General features: G+C 39.7%; 1 pseudogene; it reads left to right on the top strand.

The window, feature by feature from the left end:
- The first annotated feature begins 8,806 nt into the window (after positions 1-8,806).
- LOC131900918 (zinc finger protein 844-like) lies at positions 8,807-13,260 on the top strand (annotated as a pseudogene).
- Positions 13,261-23,510: the final 10,250 nt, after the last annotated feature.

Below are 23,510 nucleotides of genomic sequence, written 5' to 3'. Positions count from 1 at the left end.
AAGCTTAGTCCATGCCCAACATCTGACACAGTGAGCCTGAGCACTCACTTTAAGGGGTTTATATAAGAAATGTTTACTTACACCTGGGGATTGGACAATGGGGCTAGGGGTGAGGTAGTTTTGAAGTTACTGGCTGAACTATAAGCATGAGGTTACTGATGGCTAACAGGATTCAGGGTATCTACAGAGACATAAATGTTTACTACATATATCCTGCTTTTGTTGAACCCAAGATATACACATTCAGATTAAATGTTCCAGTCCTAATCTCCCCTGAGTTCAACTTCTGGTCAATTGAGCCCAATACTCGCTATATCTTGTTTTGCCAAGTCCAGGATTTATTGTACCAGCCTAAAAAGTTCAACCTCTGGTCACTTCTAAAACTACTGGTGAGCAAATATCTTTGGAGGAGGGGGAGTGGTAACATCTCTTAAGATGGGTACTGATTTTTCCCTTTTTCTTCCAATCCTGCATGCTTGTAAGACATGAAAACAACTTTCTACATACATGGAGAGATTCATTCTACCAGTCCTGATCATGTAGAGAAGCTTGAATAATACAGTTGTGTTTTTTTTTCACCTGTCTATGTGCTGACTAACAATGGTGCTCATAAATGCATTCTTCCTGGCTCTATTACTCTATAAGTATTCAACTTTCCATGAAGACTACTCTTTATTATTATTTACTTTGCCAAAACTTTGCTCTGAATTTCAAAAATATAACTCCTTAAACAATGGAACCATCATCCAGCTTTCTGATGAAAGAAAGACATTATCTTGCTTCAGATCTAGTTTCTGCTTTTCTGTGCTGTTTGTCTGCAGTCCCTGTGACAACCAGGTAAAAAGTAACTTCAGTTTACCTGATGTTAGTATTAAGTCAAACAACAAACACTCTATTTGTGTGTCTTTAAATATCTCTTTAGTTGTTAATATTTTGGGCACCATTCTACCTGTATGGCAGCAGATCACTCCACCCCATATAGTATAGTGGGCTGGACAAGCTACCTAGCCACATTATGTTCAGGAGGAAGAAGAGGAAGTGCCTGTGGAGAGATGCAAGAGAGCAGGGTCTGCTTTGCAGCCTGGGGGAAATGCTATTGAAATGCATATTTCTGCTGATCTAGAAAAAGTCTTTGTCTGGGGTGGAAGGGAGGGACAGGAACCATTGTGCTCTCTTTTTAAGCACTTTGTAACCCTACAGGATGTGCACTTGTCACTTATGCCTCACTAGCCAATCAGGTCCTCCAGGTAACCTGCCAGTCAAAAGTGGTGCAGGGTTCTTCCTGCTCCCATAGGTTTCAGACTTGGCTTTCAAGAGGAGCTGGTGCTATTTGTGTTGTGTGCTGTGCTGTGAGCCCTGTTGCAGGGAGTTGAGCAGAGAGCATGGCTGACCTAGCAAACCATGACATGGTGAGTGAGTTGCTCCTGTCTCCAAATAGGTTGAAGCAGATGGTAAAATGTAGAATTCACTGTGATCTGTCCTCCCAGGATCTGGGTGGGAACCTGCCTGTAGAATCTCAGTCCTCTGAGATCCCATGTGGTACTTGAAACTCTCTAGATCCAGAGGCAGGCCTCTGAATCACTGCTCTATGGGCTGTATCTGTTCACAGACCTGGAAGTAGGGAGCTGTGCATAAAAACATCTTTGAAGCTGGGCTGTGGTGGTGCATGAGTAGGGCGGTGGTGACACAAGCCTTTAAGCCAGCACTTGGGGGGCAGAGCCTGGTGAATCTCTGTGAGTTTGATGCTAGCCTGGTCTACACAGTGAGATTCAGGACAGGCACCAAAACTACACAGTGAAACCGTGTTTCAAAAAACAAAAAAAGCTGGGTGGTGGTGGTGCACGCCTTTAATCACAGCATTCTTGAGGCAGAGGCAAGCGGATCTCTGTGAGTTCAAGGCCAGCCTGGGCTGCCACGTGAGTTTCAGGAAAGGTGCAAAGCTACACAGAGAAACCCTGTCTTGAAAAAGCAAAAAAAAAAAAAAAAAATCTTTGAATTTCAACATGCTTTCAGTGAACCCATGGAAAGCAGGATGCCAAACTTAGAAAATACCTTCTATTAACATATAGAGGTTTAGTGTTTTGCATTTAATTTTTAAGTGTAAGTTACACTTAGAGTTAATTTTATGGGGGGTTGTAAAAGGCATCCCATGCATTGGGTAGCACTCCCCACTAAGGTGTGATGTAGATGAATAGAATTGGTGATTTAAAGGATTTACTAATGATTAGGAGATAGGAATTCTCACAAAATAGAATTTAGAGGAGGGAGGACTGCCTCTAATGCACCCCAACAATAAGTGCATGCTACCCAGGCTGGTTAGAAATTAGAAGGGTAAAATATACTTATGTTCATCAAGATTGTCCAGGCATTTGGCTCCAAAACATCACAAAGGAGCCACTACAGATATATAACAAGCCACTAGGCCCAAACATATCAAAGAAGTAAATTTTAACAAGCTGCTTATTGAGACATTATAGGGTCAAAACCAACCTTAAGGGCTGGAGTCCCACAATGTTCCAGTTTCCTTGGAAAAAGCATAGTTCTGCCAGATGGCCAAAATGACACCAGGTGACATTTACTTGAAAAGAAAAATACTATTGTTTTAAGGACTGGCCTGATCAAGCAAGGCTTTCTTTTAGGCCCTCCATTAAGAGGGGTTATATTCTTGGGAGAGCTAGTAATAATATGGGGCCTAGGCCTTGGGAGCTTATCCTAAGGGCCTGATGTACTGACAATAAAACAGAGCTCCTTCCCTAAGATCAGGAATACGTTTTGGGGAACTGTTAATGTTCTGGAACCAGACCTTTTATGGTGGAGTGGCTTCAGATCCCACATGGAAAAAAAAAAGAAAATAAAAGAAAAAAAATTAATTATCTGAGTTACTTCTGGTTAGAGAATTTAATCGCACCAACAGAGAAGAATGTTGGAATAAAAAAAAAAAGGAACCTAAAATGTGATTTTTCTGACTCCAAAGGAGTTGAATTTGTTAGGCATCTCCTTCCTATCTTTAATAGAATTATTTTATTGTTTTGTTTTCTAGCCCAGGGAGGCCCATGATTCCTGACATCTTTCCTCCCAGATTCTGAATGCTGGGGTTATATATCATGTGATTCAATTAAGAATAAATGGTTAGTGTTAAATGAAATGGTCTGAGTTTACTGTTTCTTGTAGGATTAGAAAGGAAAGTGTTTCAGCCAATAGAGCTACATAAGAGAGTCCATGGAGACTGAGGACATTTTTTCACATCCATTGTGCCATTCACGCAATGAGGGAATGATATGGGGGATTTAAAAACAAATACTCGACAAGATTAGGATAATGGTAACCAAGTTTTCCTGCTTGTCAGGAATGCAAGAAGAGCTTACTCCAGCTTGCTCAACACCATCTGAGTTACTGTGACTCATACCAGTTAGAAGATGGATCCTAGAAAATGGAATTTTAAATAAGAATTATTTAATGTTGGTATTTGTAATTTGAAGCCCCGGAGTTTCAGAGAAGTAGGAACTCTCAAATTAGCATCATGTGGAATCTTCACAGTAGAGTGATTATTTGCTAGTTCATGTAATATATATATTAAAGTTTAAGGACTTCCCTATCACCTGCCTATACTAATGGATGGTATCATAATTTGTATATCTAGAGTTGCAAACTTTGTCCTCCAACAAAGGTATCTATCTAATGTTTAGCACTAGAGAAGTTTCAAACTGGTGTTAACAGCTTTATAGACCAGCGGATATAAGGAAATTGGGTAATTGTAGCCACCGTTGCTTTAGATAAAATAGTATTAATCACTAAAATCTCCCCAATCATGAAATTCACCTAAGATGGTTCAGTAGTAAACCTGAGTTAGTTCTTGTTTGTTCAAAAAGCAATCACACAAGACAGTATATTTGCACTGACTTTAGGTGCCAGCAATTATTTTATAAGGTTTGTTTATATGTGTTAGTGAGATGTTGAGATGACTCATCAAGTCAAAACACATTGCTGTACAAGTGCAATAAGCTTGTTCCTGGGAACTCATGATAGAGAGAAACAAGTCCTCAAACTTGTTCATTGGCCACAATATATGTGCTCTAGCATGTATGTGCACTACACATCAAACATATATCCACATCACAAATCTCTCTCCTTCTTTTTTAAATTTTTTAAATTTTTTTTTACTTATTTTATTTTATTTTTTTTTAAATTACACTCATAATATTCATTAATTACACTCATGATATTAGTCATATTTGTGGTACTCATAGATTACATTCTCAGTATTCATTATATATATATATATATATATATATATATATATATATAAATTTTAAATGCCGAATGTCATTTATTGAAGGAGGGAGGAGGTCTTAAATACAGGCTTACAGCACAATGGGAGAAGCCCGGACGGCAGAAGTTTGCTACTGATATTTTACAATCTTGCATCTAAGCTGTTAATGCCCATTATTCAGGATACACAGACAAGAAATTTCCCTTAAGCATCCAGGAGGGTGGAACCTGGCAGGGAATTAGCATAGAGAGGATATCAAGGTCAAGGTCTACAACCAAGGCAACAGGTGCCCAAAACGGGGGCCAGATCCCTACAGTTCCCCCTTTTATTAAAAAATGAGCTTCTGACTTGTGTTGCGTCTGACATCAGCAGGTCACCTTACCTGTCATGGAGATACCTGCCCAGGCCACACAGGTGCTCTGTCTTAGGTTGGTGAGTGCCCCCCAGGCATTACCCATCTCTGAATACTCATTATCATACAAGCTCAATCATCTGTGAGCTGCAGAGTTAACTGCTGCCAAAGATCTCAAAATGGCACTGGGCTTGCAATCTGTGTGTTCGACACAGAAAAGACTAACAGAGGTCCTATCTCACCCATAGCCAGTAGGTTAAAGGCAACTGAGCCATTCCCTTCCTTAACGAGCCATCCTGTATGTTGGAGTCCTTGTAAGATAGTATCCCCAAAGCAACTGGAAGTTGAGTTTATACATTTATAATTTTCAAAGCCAATCAAGATGTATATAACTACTGAATTAAATATATTATGCCCAATAGAATGGAAGATTAACTAACTGTGGTAGCTACTTTTGTTGCCAGGGTCTCCACTGTGCTAGCTGTAGTAAGCAATTATGAAATGGTAATCCCAGAAACAGTAGCAGCGGTGGCTGCCATTGGTATAACAGCAACAGCAGGAGCAGCAATGTCAAATTCTCTTCTGGAGTGTGTGGACATCCACTGGCATGGATACAACTCGAGTAACACGAACCGCCAAGGCCCATTTTTTTTTGATCCCAGCATGACTTTAGCTGGCAGCTCTTCTGGAGAATCCAATCTTATGGCTAGAGTTCCTAGGCTTACATTAATGCTTGCCAAAGCTGGCGATATTGGGCTCTCATTCTCCATTGGCATCAGAAGGGTAGATTTTTTTCATGAAGGCACATTAGGTCTCTGTCCTGTTGGGCTTCGGCAGCTGTCACAGGGCACGTTCAGTGCTCAGGAATTCAGAGAAACCTCATTGTCCTGAGGAAAGACATAAACAGAACCCCGGGGCCACACCAACATTAGATCGGGTCTCCTCCACGTGTTAGTAGAAAGATCCTTCCATCACTCCATAGGGTGATTTGCAACAGGGGCCCTCCAGTGCTTATCTGCATCGGATACTCCAGCAGAATCCACCAATAAATTCTAGCAGAATCCACCGATAAAAATTTAAAATATATAAAACAAGGGAAAGATTAGAATGTGGAGAAGAGTGATGAGTCCCTAGTTCTCCCTTTTTTTACTTTAGTAAAATGTTTATTTGTTTGTTTAATATTTCAAATTTTTCTTTTATTTTTATTTATTTTTTATTGTTTAAGATTTATTTATTTATTTATTTTTCTATTATCAGCATGATACAGTATGTATTCTTTTTTTTTTTTTTTTTCGAGACAGGGTTTCTCTGTGTAGCTTTGCGCCTCTCCTGGAACTCACTTGGTAGCCCAGGCTGGCCTCGAACTCACAGAGATCCTCCTGGCTCTGCCTCCCAAGTGCTGGGATTAAAGGCGTGCGCCACCACCGCCCGGCCAGTATGTATTCTTATCTTAATAGTGAGCTATTTCCTTGAGGATTGCTCAGGAATTGAGTAAAACCGAAGTTTATTAGAAGCCACAGTCGTCCTAGGGATCTCTATGCTATATATATAGCCTCCATGATTCTGTGGGTTATAGTCTGATTGTTCTTTATTTTATATCTAGAATCCACTTATGAGTGAGTATACACCATGTTTGTCTTTCTGGGTTTGGGTTACCACACTCAGGATGATTTTTTCTAGTTCCATCCATTTGCATGCAAATTTCATGCTTTCATTGTTTTTCTCTGCTGAGTAGTACTCCATTGTGTATATGTACCACATTTTCTTAATCCATTGGTGATTCAGTTGAGCATTACTCAGTTTCCATGAGATTGTAGGTTTTCTGTAGTTTTTCTTGTTGTTGAAATCTAACTTTAAACCCTGGTGGTCTGATAGAACACAGGAGGTTATTCCAATTGTTTTGTATCTGTTGAGGTTTGCTTTGGGGCCAAGTATGTGGTCAATTTTACAGAAGGTTCCATGGGGTGCTGAGAAGGTATATTCTTTTTTGTTAGGATGGAATGTTCTGTAGATATCAATTAAGTCCATTTGAGTCATAACATCAGTTAAGTCCTTTATTTCTCTGTTAAGTTTCGATTTGGGAGACCTGTCTAGTGGTGAAAATGGGGTGTTGAAGTCTCCCACTATTAACGTGTGGGGTTTTACATATGTGTGTGCCCTTGTGTTTGGTGCATAAATGTTCAGAATTGAAACTTCATCTTGATGGATCATTCCTGTGATGTGTATGTAACGCCCTTGATCTCTTTTGATTGATTTTAGTTTGAAGTCTATTTTGCTGGATATCAGGATGGCTTCACCTGCTTGTTTCTTAAGACCATTTGATTGGAAAGTCTTTTCCCAGCCTTTTATTCTTAGGTAGTGTCTATCTTTGAATTTGAGGTGTGTTTCTTGTATGCAGCAGAAAGATGGGTCCTGCTTTCATGTCCATTCTGTTAGCCTGTGTTTTTTTATAGGTGAATTAAGTCCTAATATTAAGGGATATTAATGACCAGTGATTGTTCATTCCTGTTATTTTTGGTGGTAGTGTGTGTGTATTCCTCTTCTTTGGGGTTTAGTGCTGTGGCTTTATCTATTGCCTGTGTTTTCGAGAGTGTATCTGACTTCCTTGGGTTGGAATTTCCCTTCTAGTGTTTTTTTGTAGGGCTGGGTTTGTGGATAAGTATTGTTTAAATCTGGCTTTGTCTTGGAATGTCTTGTTCACTCCGTCAATGATGATTGAAAGTTTTGCTGGGTATATTAGTCTAGGCTGGCATCCATGGTCTCTTAGTGTCTGCATTTCATCTGTCCAAAACCTTCTGGCTTTCAAAGTCTCCATTGAGAAATCGGGTGTTATTCTGATGGGTTTGCCTTTATAAGTCACTTGGCCTTTTTCCTTTGCTGCTCTTAATATTCTTTCTTTATTCTGTACATTTAGTTGTTTAATTATTATGTGGTGAGGGGACTTTTTTGGGGGTCTAGTCTGTTTGGTGTTCTATAGGCTTCTTGTATCTTCATAGGCATTTCCTTCTTTAAGTTGGGAAAGTTTTCTTCTATCATCTTGTTGAATATATTTTCTGTGCCTTTGAGTTGGTATTCTTCTCCTTTCTCTATGCTTATTATTCATAGGTTTAGTCTTTTCATGGTGTCCCAAATTTCTTGAACATTTTGGGTCATGATTCTGTTGGCTTTAGTGTTTTCTTTGACTGATGAATCTATTTCTGCTTTCGTATCTTCAAAGCCAGAGATCCTCTCTTCCATCTCTTGCATTCTGTTGGTTATACTTGGATCTGATGTTCCCGTTCGTTTACTCAGATTTTCTATTTCCAGCATTCCCTCTGTTTGTGTCTTCTCCATTTTTTCTATTTCCCTTTTCAGGTCTTGTACTATTTTCTTCATCTGTTTCATTGCTTTTTCATGATTTTCTTTCAGGGCTTTATTTTTTTTCTTCCAGGGCTTTATTGTTTTCTTCTGCTTTATTTGTCCTTTCCTCTAATTTTTTTTTAGTGTTCTTCCCATTTTTTGTCTTTTCCTCTATATAAGCCTCTACCTTCTTCATGATGTTATTCATTAGGCTGTTTTATTCTGCTTCTTCCAACTTTTGATGTTCAAGTCTAGATGTTGGAGGAGGGCTAGGTTCTGGTGATGCTGTATTGCTCTTCATGTTGTTGTATGTACTTCTGCCTTGATGTCTGCCCATCTCCTTGTGGTTTGTTCTTGGTCTTTTCTGCGCACTTGGTCCAGACAGAGCTGACAGATCCAGGAAGTCTCCCTTGTCCAGATGGGAAGTCTGGGGCTGGATGGGAGCTCTTGTCCAGACAGAAAGTCTGGGGCAGGATGGGAGCTCTTATTCCAAAGGGAAGTTCAGGGCAAGATGGGAGCTGGGGGCCGATCTCTAAGTCTCAGGAAGTGGCTGGGGTCTTGGGAGGGTGGGTGTGGGGGCAGGGCATGGCGATTGCAGGGTTTGGTGGGGGTCTTGGAGAAGGGGAGCCTTCCAGGTGAGGGTGGGGGTAGAAGGATACTGCTCAATGGCCAGGACTTGGGGACAAGTTAGGCAGGTCTTCCCTGGTGTGGCTGGTGCCCAGGGATGGGATCTAGGCTGAGCCCAGGCACTCATCTCTTGTCCAGAAGGAAAGTCCGGGGCAAGATGGGAGCTGGCGGCCGGTCTCTAAATCTCAAGGAATGGCTCGGGTCTTGGGTGCGTGGGCATGTCGGCAGGGCGTGGAGATTGCAGGGTCTGGTGGGGGTCTTGCAGAAGGGGAGCCTTTCCAGGTGAGGTAGAAAGAATCCTGCCTGATGGCCTGAACCGGGGGCCAAGTTGGGTAAGTCTTCTCGGAGTAGCTGGTGCCCAGGGATGGGATCTAGGTGAGCCCAGCTCAAACATATTTTGAATTTAAAATTTGGCAGAGGGTATCACTCTTTTTCTCAGGATGACATGCATTCATGCCATTCTGTGTGAGCCTTCTGAATCACTGAATTGCAGGTACATGACCTGTTTCCTTTCTGTTTTGTTTTTTGTTTTTTTGTTTTTCTTTGAATTTTTAAATTAGTATGAATAATTTCCAGTATGAATGGATATCCACCACATAGGGATCTGGTCCCCTCAGTGTTTAAAATACGGTCTCATAAACCATGAACTTTGAATAATGGATAGATGTGATCCCACATGTTAGTACTGGCAATTGAGTCCACCTATATGCAAGACAAGCAGTAGCTCTTTACTACTGTGTCATCTCTTCTACCCTGTGTTGATTATTTATGATCAGCATTGACACTGCTAATATTTTTATCTGTCCATTTATAACTGTTACAACATGTCATGCCTTTTAGTAAAATCTGATTGATGTTACAGTTTAAATTGTGGCACTTCAGGTTACTAGTAGGTGAATATAGAACTGGAGTGAATGCTTATCACTTTGTAGTAAATTTATTAAAAACCTATGAGTTCTTTCTATCTTTTTTGTTTGTTAGATTTTAGCATGGGAGACAGGGTTTTAGTATGTTCTCCTGGACCTGATTGCATACACTAGGCTGGCATTCACTTCAGAGTCACCAGCCTTTTCATTCTGAGTGCTGAGGTTAAAGATGTGAGCCAAAGCTGGGCGGTGGTGGCGCACGCCTTTAATCCCAGCACTCGGGAGGCAGAGGCAGGCGGATCTCTGTGAGTTTGAGGCCAGCCTGGTCTCCAAAGCGAGTTCCAGGAAAGGCGCAAAGCTACACAGAGAAACCCTGTCTCGAAAAACCAAAAAAAAAAAAAAAAGATGTGAGCCAATACACCTAGCTTGTCCATCTTATTTTTCTTTTTTAGCTAGTATTTGTTCATACAACTTCTCTCATGTGTGTTCAGTACTGTTGATCTGTTTCGGTGTTTCACTGTTTGTTATTATGCATTTCCTTAGCAAGATGATAGCCCATTCAAGGGGTACTGAAATGACAGAGGTGACCCTTCTATTCACTATACTTCTAAAGTAACATGATGATTACATTATGTTTATGTCTTAAAATGGCTGGTGGGAAGCACCAGAATTATATTAATATACAGTCAAATAAGTATACATTTACAATGTTGTCACTGTCATACTTTCTGTTTTACACATGCATGGGATATTTTAGAATGCAGTGACTTATGATAATGTGCATATTGGCTTTACTTGGGAAAAGTGGACTTTGCTGGATCCTTCCCAGAAGAATCTCTACAAAGATGTGATGCTGGAAACCTACAGGAACTTCACTATTATAGGTAACACTGAAATTTCCTTCGTGATTTAAAATAAAGGTGCAAATGTTCCTTGGATATTAATGATCTTCTGTAATTTGAGTGTAAAAAGAAGATAAAGAAAAGTAAATCAGTCATGATTCTAACGTTCATTGAAGATACTGACTTAAATTTTGCAGTTTTTAATGATATGTTATACCTTTGTTGGTATTATGTTTTATGATACAGTTGGAAAGACCATAATATTGAAGAACTTTGTCAAAGTTCCAGAAGACATGAAAGGTAATTTTTATGTGCAATCTGATACAAAGGTGCTTCTGAAGAGATTGTAATGTGTCCTGGAAGGTTTTTTTTTTTTGTTTGATTTAGTTTTGTGTGTTTGTTTGTATGTTTGTTTTGTTTTGTTTTTCGAGACAGGGTCTCTCTGTGTAGCTTTGACCCCTTTTTGGAACTCGCTTTGTAGATGAGGCTAGCTTCAAACTCACAGAGATCTGCGTGCCTCTGTGTCTCAGGTCCTGGGATTAAAGGCGTGCACTACCACCACTGGGCATGACGTGGAAGTTTTAAACAATAGCATCAGTGTAAATAAGTACCACTTAAAGTACATTGATGATCATTAAATTTTCAAACACCATAAACCTCAATTTTAGGTAGATGAAATGCATTTTCAAGGAATTCTTTTATTAAAGAAGACAGGAAAACAATGCCTCAAGACATGTGACCTTTTGAATCATAGCACCATAAAGGAGATGCTATATCACTGCCAATCCATTTATTTCATCCTACTCATATTATGAAAGTTATACACAGTGAAGAGCTGATAAGTATATCTCAAAAACATTCTAGTAAGCAAAGAGTCCATACTAAAACCAGTATTTCTCTTATAATTGTTGTGTCTGTGTTGTTTAGTTAAAGGGGGAGTTATTGTCAAGAGTCAGGGGAAATTGACATGGAGAAAACTTAATCCCTATACCGCCAGTCTATGAGGACAGAAAGTCAAATTGAATTCAATGTGGAAATCTTATATTTGTTATTCTTCCTTTACTATGTATATATCATATGTCACTATGGATACAAGCCATATGAGCATAGGGATATAGAAACACATAACATACCTCTCTCTCAGAGCATTTAGAAAATAAGTAGAAGTCCCAAAATGAATATAATTGTTAAAATTGATTCAAGTACACAAGTATTGGTTTTCTAGCTTCCTTGTTAATACATCAATGAAGTCACACTACAGAAAAGTTTTGAGTTTTAGAACTGTGCAAATATTACATGTGTGTAAACACAGTGATAAAACCTAAAGAACAGATTCCTCTTTAGTGTGGGAACAAACTGTAAAATTAATTCTTAAAGATGTAAAGAGTCAACAGCATATTGACTATGGTAAAATTTTAATGTACCAATTATCCTTGTAGGCATGAAAGAAGCCAAACTGGAGAGAAACTTTCTGTATATACTCAATATGGTAAAGACTCTGCATATGATAGTCAGCATCAAAAGCATAAAAGATCACATCCTGGAGAGAAACCCTATCAATGTAATCAGTGTGGTAAAGCCTATGCTCATCACAATACACTTCAAATTCATAAAAGAACACATACTGGAGAAAAACCCTGTGGTTGTAATCAGTGTTGTGAAGCCTTTGCTTATCATGATGCTCTTCAATTACATAAAAGAACACATACTGTAGAGAAACCCTATGAATGAAATGAATGTGGTAAAGCCTTTCGTTATCACAGTGTTCTTCAAGTTCATAAAAGAACACATACTGGAGAGAAACCCTATGAATGTAATGAATGTGGTAAAGCCTTTAGTTATTACAGTCATCTTCAAGTACATTAAACAACACATACTGGAAAGAAACCCTATGAATGCAATGAATGTGGTAAAGCCTTTTGTTATCATAGTGTTCTACAGTTACATATAAGAACACATACTGGAGAGAAACCCTATGAATGCAGTGAAAATGGTAAAGCCTTTTGTCATCCCAATGCCTTTCAAGTACATAAAAGAACACATACTGGAGAGAAACCATATGAATGTAATCAATGTGGTAAAACTTTTGATTATCACAGTAATCTTCAAGTTCATAAAAGAACACATACTGGAGAGAAACCCTTTGCATGTAATCAATGTGGTAAAGCCTTTGCACAACATAGTGCTCTTCAATTGCATAAAAGAACACATACTGGAGAGAAACCCTATGAATGTAATGAATGTGGTAAAGCCTTTTGTTTTCACAGTAATCTTCAAGTTCATAAAAGAACACATACTGGAGAGAAATCCTTTGAATGTAATCAATGTGGTAAAGCCTTTGCACAACAGGGTGCTCTTCAAGTGCATAAACGAACACATACTGGAGAGAAACCCTATGAAAGTAATCAGTGTTGTAGAACCTTTGCAAATTACAGTAGTCTTCAATGGCATTAAAGAACACACACTGGCAAGAAACCCTATGAATGTAATGAATGTGGTAAAGAATTTGTTTGTCACAGTGCTTTTCAAATGCATAAAAGAATATATACTGGAAAGAAAGCCTATGAATGTAATCATTGTGGTAAAGCCTTGGTATGTCACATTGCTCTTCAAAGACATAAAATAACACATGCTGGAGAGAAACCATATGAATGTATTTAGTGTGGTAAAGCCTTTGCACAACACAGTTTTTTTCGAGACAGGGTTTCTCTGTGTAGCTTTGCGCCTTTCCTGGAACTCACTTGGTAGCCCAGGCTGGCCTCGAACTCACAGAGATCCACCTGGCTCTGCCTCCCGAGTGCTGGGATTAAAGGCGTGCGCCGCCGCCGCCGCCGCCGCCGCCGCCGCCACCACCACCACCACCACCCGGCCACAGTTATCTTCAAGTACATAAAAGAACACGTACTGCAGAGAAAACTTATGAATGTAAATAGTGTGGCAGAGCCTTTGCATATCATAGTAATCTTCAAGTACATAAAAGAAGTCATACTGGAGAAAAACCCTACGAATGTAAACAATGTGGAAAAGCCTTTGTACAACAGAGCATACTCTTCAAGTACATAAAAGAACACATACTAGAAAGAAATCCTATGAATGTTATTAATGTCTAAAAGCCTAGTCACAATACATGGTAACCTTATAACTGTATAATGTCTAGTGTGTAATTGGTCTCTTAATGCCTTTGAATATAGCAGTAGACTTAGGGCATCTAGAATATCTTATAGTAAAATGAATCTAAATATATATGAATTGGTATGATCTTTAGCCAACATAAGGTTTGAGGTTGGATGTAGCTTGTTCTGTTCCTCTGATCTTTCAGTGTTCACTCCAAGTACTGGCTCCGGGTTTGTTTTATTAATAAGACCTTTTGAAATTTGTCTATATCTGGTGCCCAACTTATCATGTACAAATTCATGTAAAAGCTACTTTCCTGTGGTCTTGCAGGCACCAGCGAAAGCCTGAGTTGCATGGGGCTGGTTGTGGTGGTGCATGCTGGTAGGATTTGCTGACAGATGCAGAAGCAGGAAGATCTAAAGTTCAAGGCCAGTGAGGGAGGCTTGTTGAGGAGAAGCTGTGGTTGGGCCAGGCTACAAAAGGTATTGGTGGGACCATGGAGGTTTTGGCTTCTGCTTCAAGTTGCCAGCTGCTTCTGATCATGTTTTTGGTGATGGAAACACTGCTACTGGAGACAAAGAGTTTACTGCTGCTTGTTCAGAGAACAAGTGGCATGACCATCTTGTAACAAGAAAGCATTAACAATGGTCAGTTTGGAGAAGTTTGGCGAGGCAAGTCGAGGGAAGAAATTGCCGTGAAGATATTCTCTTCTAAGTAAGAACATTTGTGGTTCCAAGAGACAGACATTTATCAGACTGTGATGGCTCCAAACCACAGATGAGGCAAAAAAAAATTCTGCAGGGAACCAGGACATGCCTAACAGCAACTTTCAAATTTTCAAAAGGATGACAGAATCCCACAATGATGATTCCACATGGAATATGATAAACCAATAATTTGATTAACACCACCGAAGGATATGCTTTGGACTACAAACTGCTCAAGACAATTTTGAGATGGCTGGCTGAGATTATTCAGCTGCACAGACTTCCTGAATTTCCATTATGCAGAGACTGGATAAGTCATACAGGACTTGACTATAAACCCAAAATTTTCCTTTCAAAAATCTATAAAGATCTCTTCACCACTAGACAGCAGAAAGTAATTTGAAGAATACAACAACCACATTCCCAAGAGGTGGAGTAGTTGGTAATTTGTCAAATTTTAATGGGCTTGAGATTATTAATGTAATTCTTGACTGTGTATATTGAATATACTTATTGTACTTATTGTATATGCTTTATCATATTAGTTTTAACTCTTTTATATTAGACACATTAGGGAAAATGTGATAATATTTTATCTATGTACATTAATAAAACTTATCAGGCATTAGAGAACAGATCAGCCACTAGATTAGATAAAGAGGCCTGACAGTAGTGGAACAAACCTTTAATGCCAGCACTTGAGATCTCATGTCTTGCTTGAGAAAGACACATGCCTTTAATCGTAGGAAGTGATGGGAGAAAGCAACAAAGTATATGAGACATTCAGACCAGAAACTAGAGGCTTTTTAAGCTTTTAGGCTTTCAAGCAGCAGTTCAGCTGAGATCCATTCAGGTGAGAACTCAGAGGCTTCCAGTTTGAGTAAACAAGTTCAGCTGAGAAGTTAGCCAGGTGAGGTTAGCTGTGGCTTGTTCTGTTTTTCTGATCTTTCAGCATTAACCCCAATACCTGGCTCCAGGTTTGATTTTATTAATAGGACCTTTAGAAATTTGTCTACAGAGGTTTTTTTTACTTTATATAAAAATTTGACACATGTCAATAATCTGTTAAAGAATTATGATGTCCTTTTATTTTGTTTATACCTGGAAACGTATATGGACAAGAGGTCTATGAATTTAAATGATAAAGTAACCCTCTTAGATTTCATACTTCTATTCAATCACATGGGGTAATGAATGAATCCAGATATAAAATTTCATAGGTGTATATTATTGTCTTTTTTGTTGCTTTGATAACACATCATTCTAAATGAACTTAAAAAAGAGTTTATTTTGGCCCTTCATTCCAGAGCAATATATGGACCATTTGAAAGTGGCATGGAAACAAGTATCAGACATGGCAGCTAATGCAGGAGGCTAAGACTTTACATCCTTTACCTGGAGAATAAGCAGAAAGTGTAAATTGGAAGTGCTGTGCAGATGTAAATTGTCAGGCTAACCCCAGTGACATATTTCATCCAGTAGGGCAGCATTTCCTAAGTCTTCCCAAATAATATCACAGACGAGAATGATTGATTTCTCTGACTTCAAGAATACATGCTTTCTTTTTGTTACATGAATCACTTCATGATGGAGGAAAGCTCTATAACTTTTGAGATTCCTGAACACCTTTGTGACAGAAATTACATAGAAAAATATTTATGATGAAATTTAGTTTAAAGATTTGTTTTCATTTTAATTATGCAATGTCTGTGCGTCTTTGTGTGGGTATGTGTATGTGCACTCTGGTTTCCAAAAATGTTAGACCCTTGGAGCTTCTTGTAGCAGGAATTACTGGAGGAAGTCATCAAAACCCAGACCTTGGTCCAGAGAATGAACTTGTATTAGAGGCTTGGCCATGTCTCTCTATCCCTGTCAGCATTATAAAGCTTTTGTTTTATATCATCTTTATTAAGACTTTAGACATAACAGTTGTTTTCACTTTCAAGGAAAAAAAAAACTTCTTTCAAGTCTTTTTCATTGTAGCCTTGAAATAAGTAAATTATTAATCAAGTTCACTAAAGACTGATGTGAAGACCACATTGTAGCTTCTATTTTGCCACATTTGAGGTAGATATTGAAGTGTGGGATACTTGTGACAAATCTAATTAATGAAGTTTATTTTGTGGACATATATTCCTTTTGTGGATTTTGTTCATCTTTTGTGCCTTCACTTAGTGAGAATTATTTATCTGCTGCAGTGTAGAGAATGGCATGGCTATCATCTAAGTGTTCCATTTTTGTTTAACTGTCACCTAGTATGTGATCATACTTTTCAAGTAAGGGCATCTGTGAAAGGGTGGTGGATTTTTGTTCCTGATTTTACTTTTCATATGTTTTAACAAATTCCCTAAAATATTTGTTATCCACACTGGCTTGAATATCAGTAATTTGTCATGAATACAATAGAATTGTGTGTTAATCTCCTGAGTACAAGTCAAAGGGTAGATGATGTGCTCCCAATGATTACTGTTTTCTCAAAATATTTTAAATGTTAATGTTGAAATACTTAATAGAGAATAAAAAATATTAAACATTTCATGTACATATACAAAGATACCTTTTCTTTAATCTGAAAGAGATGTAATAATTTAAGTTAATCAGTAATCAACTGTGTATTTTTTTTTTTTTTGGTTTTTTTCGAGACAGGGTTTCTCTGTGTAGCTTTGCGCTTTTCCTGGGACTCACTTGGTAGTCCAGGCTGGCCTTGAACTCACAGAGATCCACCTGGCTCTGCCTCCCAAGTGCTGGGATTAAAGGCATGCGCCACCACCGCCCGGCCTGTATATTTCACAATATAATTTGATATACTATATATAGATAGATAGATATTGATATATAGGTACATATTATTTGTAGTTCCATGCCTCTTCATGTCCTCATCTGTTATCCATTTGGCACCTCATCTTGAAGTATTGTCTTCTAAAGGAATTATTCAGTGATGCCACAAAATGTAATAATAGTAAGATTTACTTTATAATTTTCTTGATGTGTTTGTCTGTGTGTGTGTGTGTGTGTGTGTGTGTGTGTGTGTGTGTGTATGTAATATAGGCCATGACACAAGTGTGGAGAATAGAAGACAATTCAACTTTATGGCATCTACATTTGTCTATCTTTATATGGTGATCCCAATGAGGTCACAGCCTTGTACAACACAGACATTTCTAACAAAGCTATCTCATTGATGCTCAGATAAGATTAGTTGTAAATCAGTAAAATATTGTTTGTTGTGTTGTAAACATGTTTTCCTTGAAATATAATGGAAAATAGGAGAAATTGAATAATAAATCCTATTTGTGAATGAAATTAGTTAATTCTGAGGACCAAACATTTGTTTATAGCACTTTCTCAGAACAACAAAGGAATGTCAGAGAATAATTTCTGTGAGTAAAGATGGTTGCTGCTAATCCTGATGTCCTGAGTTCAATCTCTAGGAAACCCATATGAATCATACAAAATTTTATCTTCTTTCTACACTTGTGGTGTGGCATATGCACACTCATATACCATCACATACATAAATAACTTAAAAACCCAAACAAGTGCCACTGAGGTCACTGACAACCAAAGATTTCCTGTTTTTACTACAGACATGTGACCAATAACAACATACATAAAATGTAAATAAACATTTATATCCTAGGATCCAAATCTCTAACAGCTCTGGTTAACATACTATTTATCTCTGGGTTTTTTAGAGGTAGTCCTGTTTTAGTTAAGTTGTTCTTTGTGTAAATTACTATTTCCTAAGCATTGGTAAATTCTTTATAACACCAATTATAATCTTCAAAGTTGCAGCTATTAAGTGGAGTGCTACCTAGTACATAAGATGCCATTTACAACTTCCTTAAATTAACTCCAAATGAATGTTACACCTACATGTCAAATACAAAATGCAGAACTTTGAATGTACTTGGAACTAGGCCTTTCCGAGTTTGGCTACCTGCATAAGCTTTGGGAGGTTTCTCTAAGAACCTGATGTATAAAGCAAAAACATCTCCACCTCCAATACTAGGAATAGGCTTTGAAGACCTGGTTAAAGAAAGGGTTTCTTCAGATCCTCAGAACCCCACACTTTCCACACAAGGGGCTGTGGTTATCAGTCCCAACACCACTGTGGACTTTCTTTATAATGTTCTTGTTATGCTGTGTTCTTCATTTGCAAAATTGTTTGATTAGCCTCCTTTTGACTTGGTACACTTCATTTTAAAACTGAACCCATTAATTTTCATTAGTAAGAGACTTGCTGTTGAATTTGGCACAAATCTCAGGCTGCTGGGAAATGTCTGTCCTTAGATTGCAATGCTGGTCTGGGAACCACTGTGTTGTGTTAGTTCTTCTTACCTGGTCCTGTCACTCAGTCTTCACTAGCCAATCAGAGCCTCCAGCAGATACATCAGTCACATAGATATGTTCTTTCTGGAGCCAGCCATCTGGTTCAGCTATACTCCTTAAGAAATTGGAAGTAGTCACATGTGCTGTGTCTTGGGCTGCATCTTGGAGAGAGTGAGTCAGCTCAACAGCAGCATCATGGTGAGTGAGGAATTGCTCTCCACAGATGTGGAGGAGCATTGGACCAATATGAGTGAGGGGCTGCTGTCCCCAAGTGGGAAAGAGTGGCAAGCAAAGGTGAATAAGAGGATGCTGTCCCCATGCAGGCAGGGCGAGCAAACAACTGAGGCTGGTTTGGAGGGTCCTCCTCTGGCTGGGTGGGAGAAAGATTCCAGACATAGAGTTCAGCATGTTCTTGTCTGCCTGTGTCTGCCTGGTCCACCATGGCCCTATGTTGTCCTTGTAAGTCCCTGCCTGGGTGGGGTTGGCTGCTTCTGAATAACTTCACTCCCTGGGCTGTATCTGCACAGAGCATTGGTAGCAGATCTCTACTGAGAACTGCCCTTGTTGTTAGTGTCACTGTGAAATTCTGGTGCCTGTAGTGCTTATATTGTCAATTGTGGAGAAATTTCACCAGATTTGCCAAACTTGGAGGATGCCATGCCTGGGAAGAGTAATAGGAAGTACTCTGGGAGATTGGTAGATTTTACTAAACTACCAAATCCCCAGATTAGGGTCCTGTCTGACCATAGTATGGAAGGACACACATGAGGTTTTTGCTCTCTACATCATCTGATCTCTGCTCACCCAGTAGGGTAAATAGTAATGTCCCGAAATACAACTGGGTAGTCCTAGCTAATGAGGGACTCAGGAAGATTCAGCAATCAGTAGCACTAGTAGGAGGTAGTTTACAGGTTCTTTCATTCTTTCCCGGATTCTCCTCTTGTTTTGTTGTAGGGACCTTTAAGGAAGCCCACAAGCCGTGCCATGGTGTGTGTGAGGGCCACTGTCCCTAGACCAGCAAGAGCAGGTTGTTTGAGCTATCAGAGCAGCTTGGAATTGGATGGAACATGAGCCAGACTGAGGTGTGTTGCTCCTACGGTAACCTGAGTAGTGGCCCTTGTCCTCTGAGCTTTGTGGAGTGTGGATTCCCTGAGGATTCTCCCATCCTGGCATGGGAGAACATGAGCTTGTATTACCACTGCATCCTACTATGTAATTGAGAATTGCTTTGAACACCTAATCCTGCCTTTGCTGCCCAGTGCTAGGTACACAGTCCTGCAAATACTATCAGTCTGGATAATAGAATGTGCACATAAATGACCCTGTGTTTTGGATGAGGAATATGGAGTGCTCTAGGAGAGTGGAAAATGTCTTCTAAAATACAAACTTTCTTGACTAGGCCCTGTCTTCTGGGCTGGAATGGCAGAACTGGAAGCAGTGTGCTTTCTGAATTATTTGATCTCTGAACACCCAGCAAGGGAGACGTTAATATTCTGAGGCCTAGGAGGATAGCCTTAGCCAATGAGGGACTTTGGGAAGGCTTAGCAATGTGGAGTCCTGGTGGCAGGTAGCTTGTAGTTTCATTCCAGGATTCTCCTCTCCTTCTGCTGTAGGGAGTTGTAAGGAAGACCAAAAACTAAGCCATGGTGGGTATAGAGTGTTCAGAGCAGGTCTGTTGATCGGTCATTTTTGCTGGAATTCACATGGACCATGAGGCAGACTGTGCTTCTTTTGGTCCATATGGTGGCCTTGGCAGTTATCTTTGTCCTTGGAACTTCCCTGTGGATGGATTTCCTTGGGAGGGGAGACTCTGTAGCCCTGGCATGAGAGGATACAATGCTTGTAGTTTCACTGTTTAGTGTGCACTCATAGACGTGCTTTTGGTGTGAAGTGAGAAGGCAGATTGGAAAACTGAAGGTCTGGTTTCTAGAAGTTCTGAACATTGCACTTCTCTTTCATGGTTGTCTTATAAATGCTACAAATAATTTAGAAACTGATAGAAAAGTGGGGATGTGGACCATCTTTCAGTAATACGTGATTAGAACCTTCTAACTTTCTGCTACCACCAGCTACAAAAGTGTTTTTCAGTGAAATTTCATTCTAGGAGATAAAAAAATTTTCTGAGCTGCAGAGGTTTATCAGGTGTGCATGTTGTTGGATGGGTGGATAGGGCAGAATCAACTCTTGGGCCATAATTCATGTGACAGGAAGTATTCATAACTAATAGGAAGCCTTTGTTTTATAATTTGGGAGCTGATCGGTGGTTCAAAAGAAAGTCTGCTCCATGCCCTCAATTACTGTCTCAAACTGATTGTTTCACTTTTCTTATTTATGTGTCTATGCACAGAAATAAATATGAGCTGCTGAGTCCATTTGGTATTTCTTCTATTTATATGATTTCAGTGCAGGCCACTTTGTTTTGGATAACCAACTAGGAGGCTCATCCCTGGGAAAAAGAATTCTCCCTCTTAATAGTCATTAGTTTTCTGTAGTACATTGTCTAGGGAGAGAGTCTCATTAGACTCTTCCCCTGAAAATTCTACATTAGTATGTGTACTGGCCATATTTTCTCCTTTACCTAAGATTTTCTTGCAGGACTCAGGGTCTGTCTATCTTGCCAGCTGTGACTCTGGGTTCCCAGCTCCTGTATGATTCCAGTTCTGCAGGTCCAGGACTTTATCAGGGCCCTGTGGGTACACTGCATGGACTGTCCTGCTGTCTCCACTGACCTTGATCTTAGAGCAGCTTTTCAATTTACATGACAAGCACTCCTCATCATGTATCTATCCTCAAAACTGAGGTTATCATAGGATCCTTAGGTCCTCTGAATGAGGCTAAAAATATTATCTAGCAGGGTATTTTCAGGGGGGGGGGGAATGTCTGTGAAGCATGTTTTGTGGGCTTGTCTCTGAGGGTCTTGCCTGGGGGTACATCTGGAGATTACTGTTCTTGTGAGGAGATGACTGATATAATTTCTGTTGAGTTTGCCTCAGGGAGAAGTTATGTTTAGTAGATGATCTGCAGGCATGGCCCTGAGTGGGACAAAGCTAGGGCTGCAGAAGCTCACAGGCCCTGTGCACCAACCCAGCATTTGTCTTGCCTATCTCAAATGTCTGTGGAGCTGAAGGGGGTGTTCATAGAGTGGCCCCAGCCCTGATCATTTGCAGTCCTGGAACTATTTCATGCAAATCTCTAGAACCTGAATCGAGCTGGAAAAGGTGTTAACAAGGCTGGTGATGAAATCCTGGGAGGTGGAGGTCTTCGTGCTACTACTGTGAATGTTCTGAGTGGCAGGATGCAGGAAATAACCCATGAACAGCTAGCCATGTTCATATGGGTGAGAACCTGATGAAGGCAAATTGAGGTAAATGTCCACCTACCATTTTAAATTACCTTCCTTCTACCAGGTTACCTTCTGATTCTTTAGCCTCTAATCCACTCTCCAGACCCTTCTTTGCATCCAAATTCTTTCCAAATACTTCCTGGTGCCCAGCTGCTTTACAGAGCTTTCCATGGGTCCCCAGTTTCTCTCAGATTTCAGGTATTGATATGTAACATAATGTTCCTTGGACTGCATGGGTGATCCTCATGGGTGAGGTAAAACTGGAAATGTTATAAAGTAATAAGCTAATAACTATTGCTTTGAGACATTTGCTATTTTGTATTTAAAACACTTATTGTATTGTCTATTATGAGAATTATGGAGCTTCTTGATATTATAAATTATTACTGTTTCTATAGATTGTGGTTTTGGTCTGTTGGAAAGAGTTGTGGTAATTGCATTAAGAATGGCAAAGACCTGCCAAACAACTGACAACAAATGTTGAAGAAGTAGGGTAAAAGAGTAATGTCATGAGCAAGAAAGATATGTGTAGTTAGTGTGACAAAAGTTATATTTTATGATGCTGATGGTCATCACACCAAGTTAACACTCGCGATTACTAAGTTCCTAAAATTCCTTCCTCAAGGCTGCTCACCTGTTCTAAGTAGGTTTGCTGAGGGTCAGGTCCAGTCTCTAACATACATCTGTTTTGAGGATTAGGATCCTGGGAGTGCAGGCAGATGAGCCACAGAAGACCCAGGACCATGGACTAATGAGCCCTGACTACGAAAAGTAGTGGTGGAACAGAAAAAGGCATCCTGGGAAAGGGAGTAAAATACATACTGATATTGGACTGTTGTAGAGAAAGGCATGCTGGGAAATGACCTTAGAGGCATGATGGGAAATGTAGTTTGTAATACACTAATACTGAGAAAGGCATTCTGGGAAATGAAGTCCAACACCTAGTGATGATCTAATGTGAACTGGAGGTTTCCTCCCAACTCCAGAGCCATGACGGGATATGCAGTTTATAGAACAATGACAATGTAGAGAGAAAAGCATGATGGGAGATGAAGTCCAGACCTGAGAGACACCTAACTAAACTTACCCTAACTTTGACTCTGACCCTGACCTTACCTACTGACCCTAACTCTGACCCTAACACTAACCCTAACCCTAACCCTAAACCTAAACATAACCCTAAGCATAACCTTAAACATTAAACCTAACCCTGACACTGACCTCCTGACCCTAACTCCATGACCCTGATCCCATGACCCTGATCCCCATGCTCACACAGCTGAGGGCACTACAAACCTGCAAAAAGTCATGTCCACGTGCTGAGGCCTGGGACACATATTGAGGGCCGTGGACACCTGCTGAACAAAAGAGGAAGCACCTGAGGACACAGGATACCTAGGAAATAGAGTCCAAATGTCAGGGTGCTGTGGAGAAAGGCATCCTGGGAAATGAAGTCCAAAGCATACTGATAGTATAAAGAAGGAACAGGAAGTTTCCTTCTGACCCAAGAGGCATTTTGGGAAATGTAGTTTCTAGAACCATTCTAATGTACTGAAAAGGAATCTTGGGAAAAGGAGTCCAATCTATACTGATGGTGTCATCAAAGACATCCTGGAAGATGACCCAAGAGGCATGATGGGAAATGCAGTTTGGAACACACTGCTGATGGAAGGGAACCTGCAGAGGGAAAATGAAATTGTGGAGGAAACAGGACAACA

The sequence above is a fragment of the Peromyscus eremicus genome, unplaced genomic scaffold (genome assembly GCF_949786415.1).
Source record: "Peromyscus eremicus unplaced genomic scaffold, PerEre_H2_v1 PerEre#2#chrX_unloc_1, whole genome shotgun sequence".
Taxonomy (NCBI): domain Eukaryota; kingdom Metazoa; phylum Chordata; class Mammalia; order Rodentia; family Cricetidae; genus Peromyscus; species Peromyscus eremicus.
The sequence above is the reverse complement of the archived record's forward strand: the minus strand, read 5'-3'. Positions and strand labels throughout refer to the sequence as shown.